Source organism: Crassostrea angulata, chromosome 1 (genome assembly GCF_025612915.1).
Source record: "Crassostrea angulata isolate pt1a10 chromosome 1, ASM2561291v2, whole genome shotgun sequence".
NCBI classification, from domain to species: domain Eukaryota; kingdom Metazoa; phylum Mollusca; class Bivalvia; order Ostreida; family Ostreidae; genus Magallana; species Magallana angulata.
In genome coordinates, this window is record NC_069111.1 from 47,916,659 (window position 1) to 47,926,398 (window position 9,740).

A 9,740-nucleotide genomic window follows, 5' to 3' on the forward strand; every position below is an offset into this window, starting at 1 on the left:
GTTTCCTTTCTGACTTTTGTTTTTAAGGCCAATACTAGTTGCCGTAACATTGAGAGGGAGAAAAGTCCTTTATCCACATTTAGTACAAACACTGAAATGTTTCTGTGACGAAGTTTTCACTATACTGTGATGATGATGATCACACAGAAAATACATCCCCTTCCAAAAAACACCTGGTATTTCTACCAGTAATGGAGGGTATATTAATATTATTTTTAAAAATGTTGAGCTCTATAAAAGCTCTATAAAAGCTTGATAAAACTTCAGACTCCTGTGCTGTGATCTCTTAGCTAACTTTTTAACTGGTCATAGAAATATGAATTGTGAAACGCCTTTAAGCCCTAAAATGTACGAGTTTGTTTCAAAAAGGAGATGGGGGATAAAACCGTGTAAAATGCCTTCTTATAAGGACTGATAAGATATTAAAAAATGAAATATAAACAAATCTGATATTTTTTAAAAATCATTTAAAACGATGTATATTTAAAATGATACCGATTTGTAACACTTAATTTAATATGTTAAATACTTGGAACATGTTGATTTAAACTTGCGTATTTAGGTATAAAAATCTCCAAATAGTGTCATTTTGTTAGTACTTCAATGCCTTTCGTTTTATTAGCTCACCTGAGCTGAAAGCTCAAGTGAGCTATTCTGATCACTTTTTGTCCGTCGTCCGTCCGTCCGTCCGTCCGTCTGTCCGTCCGTCTGTCCGTCTGTCTGTCCGTCTGTAAACTTTTTACATTTTGAACTTCTTCTCTAAAACCGCTTATCCAATTTCAACCAAATTTGGCACAAAGCATCCTTATGGGAGGGCGAATATAAATTGCAGAAATAAAAGTCAGATCTGTATTCAAAGCGGAGAAAACTTTGAAACTGTAAAAAAAGGGGGGTGCATTTTAAACAATCTTCTTCTCAAGAACTACTGATTCCAATTCAACGTTGTTTAGCATAAATTATCCTTATGGAAAGGAAAATATAAATTGCAAAAATTAAGGTCTAATTATGTTTCAAATCTGAGTTATTACGAAAATAATAATAAAGGAAAGGCGTGTTTCAATCAGTTTAATAGCTTCGGATTCGGCATTCGGTAAAATGGGTAGACAAGACTTGGCCTCGGCAAAACAAAAGATTGGCAGTTATTATATAAAATTTCAGGATATTTGATGGACCAGTATATTTGTATTTGCTGTAAATATTGCTGCAAAATAATGCGTATTTGGAATTGACGATTGCCGATCTGCCCCGGCTTTTATTTTGCCACGGCCCAGGTTTGCGTACCCATTTTACCAAGACTCGTATTCCATACATCTAAAACGAGGTTCTTTGTTTAAAGCAGCCATGACATTATACGAAAAAGGGTCGATCTGACTATGATGAATTTGCTTGTTTTGCAACAGTTCGCGAATGAAGGGAGAGTTTTGAAACATGCAAAATGTATTTGTGCCGATTTTGTGAAGTAAATTGAGGCTAAATATTTCAATGCGTTGACAGTTTTCACACATGACGTTGGTGTTAGCTTGTTCTGATTTTCGTTTCGTTTTCATTATTTATGCTTTGTAACCTGGGAACTATCGTCTGTATTTCGTGATTTTTACGTATCAAATCAAACAGAGACTTCGGTAAATCAAACAGTTAACTGTTTACCTGCGCAAATTAAGCAAAATCTGATGTATCAAAAAAGAACTGAAATACAATTCATTCTATCGGTAATTCGGCATTATATTTTGCGTAATGGTATATTAATGCAATAGGTTTTGTTGAGATGCTCGGCATTTTCTCGAGTTTATTCAATTTAAATAGAGTTTGATATCGCTGTCGGAAATATGTAGGTATATACATGTACATGTATATATATGATTCATTTCGAAAAAATAAATTGTGTTCTTTATTTGTTATAGTGCATGTTTCTTGTGTTTTATATAATTGTTTACAATTTCTATTTACTAACCATATTTGAGTGTTAAGCTTCGAATTATAAGCAAGATACAGAGATTTGCTCACAATTCTATGTTTGTACACAGATCTTAAAAACTAAAGATTAAAAAACTAAAAAAAAATTTCAATATTTATTAAGAAAATTTTCAAAGTCTCTTCTTTCAGAAACCAACTTTAACAACTTATTGCATTGTAAACTTAACCTTTTTTAGCTCACCTGAGCCAAAGTCTTCTCAAAAACTATTAGGCCAGGAAAGCTCAAATTTGAGTGGAAGCATCCTCAGATAGTGTAGATTCAAGTTTGTTCAAATCATGGTTCCCGGGGGTAGGGTGGGGCCACAATAGGGGGATCATGTTTTACATAAGAATATATAGAGAAAATCTTTAAAAATCTTCTCAAAAACTATTAGGCCAGAAAAGTTCAAATTGAAATGAAAGCATCCTCAGGTAGTGTAGATTCAAGTTTGTTCAAATCATGATCCCCGGGGGTAGGGTGGGGCCACAATTGGGAGATCAAGTTTTACATAGGAATATATTGAGAAAATCTTTTAAAAATCTTCTTCTCAAAAATATTTGGCCAAGAAATCTCAAATTGGCATGTAACCATCCTTAGGAAGTGTAGATTCAAGTTTGTTCAAATCATGGTCCCTGGGGGTAGGGCGGGGTCACAATGGGGGATGAATTTTTATAGATAGAGAAAATCTTTAAAAGTCTTCTTCTCAAAATTATTAGGCCAGGAAAGCCCAAATTTGAGTGGAAGCATCCCCAGATCGTATAGATTCAAGTTTGTTTAAATAATAGTCCAGGGGTAGGGTGAGGCCACAATGGGGGATGAATTTTTACTTAGGAATATATAGAGAAAATCTTTAAAAATCTTCTTTTTAAAGAATTTTTGGCCAGAAAGGGTTTAAACTTGTGTAGAGGCATCCTCGGGTAGTGTAAATTCAAGTTTGCAAAATCACAGTCCCTAGTGGTAGGGCGGGACCGTGATGGCGGTTTGAATTTTTACATAGGAATATGAAGAGAAAATCTTTAAAACTATTCTGGGAAAGTGTTCGGTTCAAAACTCAGTACTTAGTGTGAAAGCAAAGGTTATGCAGATTTAAGTCTGATGAAACCACGATTCCCTAGAGAAAAATGGGGCCATGAAATGAGGAGAGGGGGGGGGTATATAGGAATAGAGACAAATCTTCTTACAGTTACAACAACAAAAGGGGCTTGGTATTTACCAAAAAATAAGAGGTTGATAAAAATTGGCAGATTTTCAATTTTTTTTAGCAAGATCTACTGTACTCAGTTGTCAAGATATTTTAGTTCTGTAATGCTAATTTGATCAGAATTAAGGCAATTGTTGCTCAGGTGAGCGATATGGCCCCTGGGCCTCTTGTATAGAGTGGGTCCTTTTAAGGTTGTGGGCTCGACACCACGAAATCTTCAAGTAATATTGTTGCTTTTATCGTTTGTTATAATGTTCAAAACCGTGAATACAGTTAGAAATTGTGGTTCTACAAACTTGTATTATAACATTATCTAATAGATTTAATTGGGGAAAAATAAATTTGAAATTTTATTTTACAACTAAACCAAATGAGCATTTGCAAGCGCTGGCTTATACATCCGTCTTCTTTTATCAAATACAGTGATATATTATAAATAACGAAACAAAGAGGGTATATTTCATATACCTTCCTGGTACGGGATCGCTCTTTATTGAAATAACAAAATACATAATTAGATCTGTAATACATTTAATATTAATCCACAAACGAAATTTTTGAAACCGCATGGATGTTCAGGGAATAATCACTATAGTTGTGTAGCGTTTCCGAGCTTTATATATTAATCCACTTTCATAATTTCCTTCTGTTTGGTAGCGTAATGTAAATCTTTGTAGTAATTAATTTCTTCTTTAAGATAAACGCAATTCAAAAAGATACAAATGTTTATTTAAAATCCAAAAGTAGAATAAAATATAATTCAAATGAAAAATCACATAATAAATCCAAAATACGTGTAAATGAATGAAAGGCACTAAAATCCAATTAAACAATCAAAACATTTCTACTCTCACTTCTCTCTCCCTCTCTAATTATCCCGGCTATATATACCCAATTACTCCTCTCACTCCTCCTTTACTCCCCATGAACTTTCCTAAGGTTAAGCTATAAATCTAAAGACTATAAATCACTACTCCCCTTGCTCCCCACACTATCTATTATCTAACACTCTCCTCCTAATGCAATTAACTGCTCCCCATGACCTGTTCACAGTCAGGATTAACAAAGCAATTAATCTAAGCTAAGGGATACGCATAAAATAATGAAAACAAACTAATCTACTGAATAAAATGAAATAAAAAATAAAAAAGTATTAAAATAATGCTACATTTCCCCCTACTTAGATTTTGCACACCGTTCAAAATAGAAAAATTCAAATTAAAAAATGATACGCATGAATAAAATATGCCTTTCAAACATAAAATCAATATACAAAAATATGTAAAAAATCAAAAACAAAAATAATACATTTATAAAATAAGCAAGAATAAAAGAAAAAAAATCTAACAATGCTACGAAAACATTATAAAAACAAATATTCACAGTTGAAAATTTTCTTTGTCGAAAAATGATGTTCTTCTAAATGTCTCTGTAAATTCCTTTTGTATTTATAAGTTATGTTACATTCAAAACATTGGTACATCTCTGTGGGTACATATCCAAATGTTTATGTTCTGAATCGGGTTGGGGTTTTTATAATCCTGCCATGTCTTGTCTTCTTTTGTTCCATCTGTTTTGGTGGTGACAAATGTCCATCATTCTCCTCCCTGCTCCTCTCTAACGGTAATTTCTGCATCTTATCTGTATCTGGCAAGGTGGTTTGGCTCTCAGAATTTTCACTAATGTCTGAATGGTCTTCATTGTTCTCTCCTGCCACTTCATCACTGGGATATAAATTTGGAATAATGACATCAGAATCACCTTCCGGACACTGGCGAATTATACGCTGAAGTTTCAAATACACAGTTTTATTCACTTGCAATGGTTTCAGATTGTCTGCATGAATCACAACAGGTTTAGAATAAATAGAATGTTGAATCCTGTATAACACATCACTAAGTTTTTTAATCACTATCCACGGTCCACTCCAATTTCTTGCCAATTTAAGTTTTGTTCCTAGTAACTGTTGTGGTTGGAAACGACACACAATATCACCAACACAATACTTAATATTTTTCACATTAAGATCGTAACACCTCTTCTGATTTTGGCTGTTTTTCTTTGTTTCTTCCCTCGCAACTTCATGACACTGTTCTAAGTCATGTTTTAACTCACGGACATATTTATGGTAGTTGATTTGATCACTAATGACACTGTTATCCTGATCACAGAATAAATTCACAGGCATCACCATTTCTGATCCATATAACATTCTGAACGGACTTATTCCAGTTGTTTCATGCACTGTACTGTTGTAAGCCATTGAAATTCCATCAATGAATTTGTCCCAATCATTCTGATGTAATGAAATGTATTTTGACAGCATATCCTTTATTGTGCGGTTCAACCTTTCTACCATTCCATCTGATCTTGGATGAAACGGAGTTGTACGGGTTTTATGGATTCCAAGTAATGAACACAAGTTTTGAAAAAGTTGACTTTCGAATTGTCGACCTTGATCTGTATGCAAAGCATAAGGGCATCCATAACGTTTAATCCATCCTTTGAATATAACATTGGCTACAGTTTCGGCTTCCATATTTGGAATCGGGAATATTTCCACAAATTTGGTAAAGTAATCTGCTACCACAAGAATATACACATTTCCACTCTCAGATTTTGGAAACGGTCCAGCGATGTCTGCTGCAATTCTTTCCCAACGTCCTCCAGTTATAAATGATTCCATAGCGCTTCGTTTTTTTCGTTGTGGGTTTTTCCTTTCCTCACACACATGACACGATTTCACATAATCGGTCACAAATTCTCGAATTTTTGGCCAATAATACGAACTTTGATTCATTTTTCGAATAATCCTCTGAATTCCAAGATGTCCAGAAACTGGCGAATCATGTAGGTACCACATCACTACGTCACGCATATTCTTTGGTGTACAAATCCTTAATTTCACATTTTCAATTTCAACCCACTTAATACACAAAACACGTTGATATATCTCCAATATTTCCCATCTGTTGTACCAAAATTTGCACTCGGGGTCAAAATTTGTCACTTCACTAGTAGGTGGTTTATTTTCAGATCCATATTTCTCAAATAATTGAAGAATAGGTCCAATTCCTGTGTCATTTTCTTGCTGTTTTCGGATTTCCTCATAAGTAAGTTGTAATTCAGGTATTTCTCGTTGTTTTGCGCGACGTGGACGATTTTGTTTCCTTTTTTTAGTTGTTACTTCCTCAGGCTCAGAATCAATTTTCTCTTCATTTGTCACATTGAATAGCTGAAAAATATCACATATGATGTCGTTCGTCATTTTGGTCTCATTTGAATTTTCCCGCAGATCTTTCACACGTGTTACAAAATCACCATCATAATCTTTATGATTTTCTTTACACTGTTTACACATTCCCTCAGTTGATCCTTCTTTGGGTAATCTTGAAAGTGCATCAGCATTTGCATGTTGTTTTCCTGCCCGATGAATGATTGTAAAGTTATATGGTCCTAATTGTTGTAACCATCGGCATATTTGTCCATCTGGTTCTTTGAATTTATGAAGCCAAGTTAACGATCCGTGATCCGTTCTCAAGATAAATTCTCTTCCTAACAAATAATGCTTATAATATTTCACAAAGTAAATCACTGCCAACATTTCCTTTCGGGTTACACAATAGTTTTTCTCAGCGGAGCTCAATGTTCTACTTCCATAAGCTATAACTTTTTCTCTTCCATTCTGAATTTGTGAAAGAACACATCCTATGGCCTCATTACTTGCATCTGTGTCTAGAATAAAACTTCCATCATTAATATCTGGATATCCTAAAATTGGCGCATTTTGTAATTTCTTCTTTAGTTCTTCAAAAGCTCGATCACACTCCTCTGTCCATATCCATTTGTTGTTTTTGCTCGTTAGAGAGTGCAAACATTTTGCAATACTGGCAAAATCCTTTATATATTTCCTATAATAAGATACTAATCCAAGAAAACTTCGTAATTCTGTGACATTGTTTGGTGTTGGTATCTTTTCAATTGATTCAGTTTTGGCAGGGTCTGTCTTTATTCCTGTCTCAGAAACCACATATCCGAGAAATGACACTTCTTTCTTAAAAAATGAACATTTCTTTGCTTTAAGCCTCAAATTAGCTCCATCCAGTCTATCTAACACCTTCTTCAAATTCTCCAAATGCTCATCAAAACTCTTCCCATACACAATTATATCATCTAGATAAAGTACAGCCACATTCCACTGTAGTCCACTTAATGTTCTCTCAATAATTCTCTGAAAAGTCGCTGGAGCATTACATAATCCAAAGGGCATAACATTGTATTGGTATAACCCTCCTCTTGGTGTAGCAAAGGCAGTTTTCTCCTTGTCCTCATTTGACATAGACACTTGGTGATACGCCATATTCAAATCTAATGACGAAAACCAAACTGATCCAGCCAACGCATCCAGGTTATCATCTATCCTAGGAATCGGATATGCATCCTTTATCGTCTTTGCATTCAGTCTACGATAATCCACGCACACTCGCCAACTTTTATCCTTCTTTTGTACAAGAACAAGTTGCGACGACCATGGACTGCTGGATTTCTCAATTATTCCCTGATCAAGTAGTTTCCCTATTTCTTGATCTAGAATCTCTCTCTTAAATAGTGGAACTCTCCGCGGCGCCTCCTTGAACGGCATTCCATCACTCAACTTAATCCTATGCTCACCAACACTAGTTCTCTGCAAAACTCCATCTGGGTCAGCAAACACATTTCTCCTTTCATAGAGAAATTCCTTAAACTTTTCAGACTCCTGTGAATTTAAATTCACAATCCCATTTTCATAGACTGGTTTCAAATACTCTGGTAGTTCTTGAGTATCTCTCTTGCTAATTGCTGCTACAATATCATCTTTGTCACAAAATGGTTGACTCACATATGTCACTTGCACAAACAATGCAATTTCAGTATTTCTTGGTACAGTAATTTCACGATCTCCTGGATTATAGAGACGAATGTACAATTCTGTATTCTTTGCATCGATAAGTGTTCTCGCAACTCCTAGTTTATACGAATTCACAAAAACTGTCAACGGCATTGGAATTCCAATTTCTCCATTTGCATTCTTAAGCACAGATCTCACAACAATTTCATGTCTTCCAGGAATAGAAACAGAATCCAAATTATAAATTTTCCTTGTTGGACAAACTTCATTTACATATGCACCTTCTTCTTGATTATAAGTCAAACTCAAAGCACAAAGTTCATAATTCCAATTACATTTGAACTTCACAATAAAATCTTCTCCTAATAAATCATGTGTGACACCTCCAACAAATACACGAAATTCAATATCAATGTCCTTCAAAGTAAGAATCATTTTAGCAGTTCCCAAAATTTTCAGTTTACGTCCATCAGCTGATAAAAATTTACTTTTCACTTGCTCTAGTACAGGTCTATTATCCTCAGGAATGCTATAAAACGTTTCCTCCGTGATAAATGTTTTCCTTGCTCCAGTGTCAATCTTCCATGTTAACGGTGTTCCCTGAATCAAACCATTAATCAAAAATTCCTTTCTTCCTGGAATTAAAATTTCACATACCTCTGTTTTCCTCTCAACATCACAATATTTACTTTCATTGAGCTTTCCCGCCGTATAATCAGAATTGCACGGTTCCTCATCATGAGCCCTGTTATTAACTACTTGCAAATTATTGTGAGTGATTGGTTCTGTACTAGGCCTATTCATATCAGCGACCAACGCACGGCCTACTGCCTCGGTCTCCCGCTGTTTAACTGCTTTTTACCAAATCGCGTGCCTCCTTCCACTGCACTGCCTGTTTTCAAATTACTGTTGACAGGACAATTCCTAATAAGATGTTGTGTAGAATTACATCTATAGCATGTCTTCTTCACACCTGATCTTTTGTTGTCAATATCGTTATTTCCATCATTCCATTGGCTAACCTGGAAAACTCTAGGCTTTGTGAAAATTCTAGGATCTTTGTTTTGTTTCTCACTGATCCGTATGCAATCCTCTTGCATTGCTGCGGTTACTGCTTCTTGTAGAGTTTTAGGACGAGTTCTTCTAACTGCAAGTCTAAAATTTTCCATTTCACTACAGTTATCAAGAAATGTTTTTAGACTACATTCTTGAACATACTCTCTGCTCTCAGGATGTGCACGTCGATACAAATCCTCCAGACATTGGGCAAAATCTCTATACGATTCACCTTCTTTCTTCCTTCTAAGTTTTGCCTCAGCAACATAACTCTCTTTCATTGCCTTATGTCCAAACCTGTTGTCCATTGCTTTAACAAGTTCTTCATAATCATTTCTCTGTTCCTCTGGTAATCCATATGCATATGTTTCAGCTTGGCCTCTGAAAGTTGTAAATAAAATCCGTCTTCTGTGATCCAAATTCCAGTTATTAAGAACAGCAACATTTTCAAAATATCGGATGAATTCACTCCAAATTTCATTTCCATCTCCTTTAAAAGTACGCTTGACATTAATTTGATGCGTAGTTCCTGAATAAGGTGTTCCAAGATTGCGTTCTTTTCCATTGCCATAGATTTCTGGTGTAGTAATAGGTTTGTTTGGATTTGTAGAAATTTTCGTAATCACATTTATGAACAACGC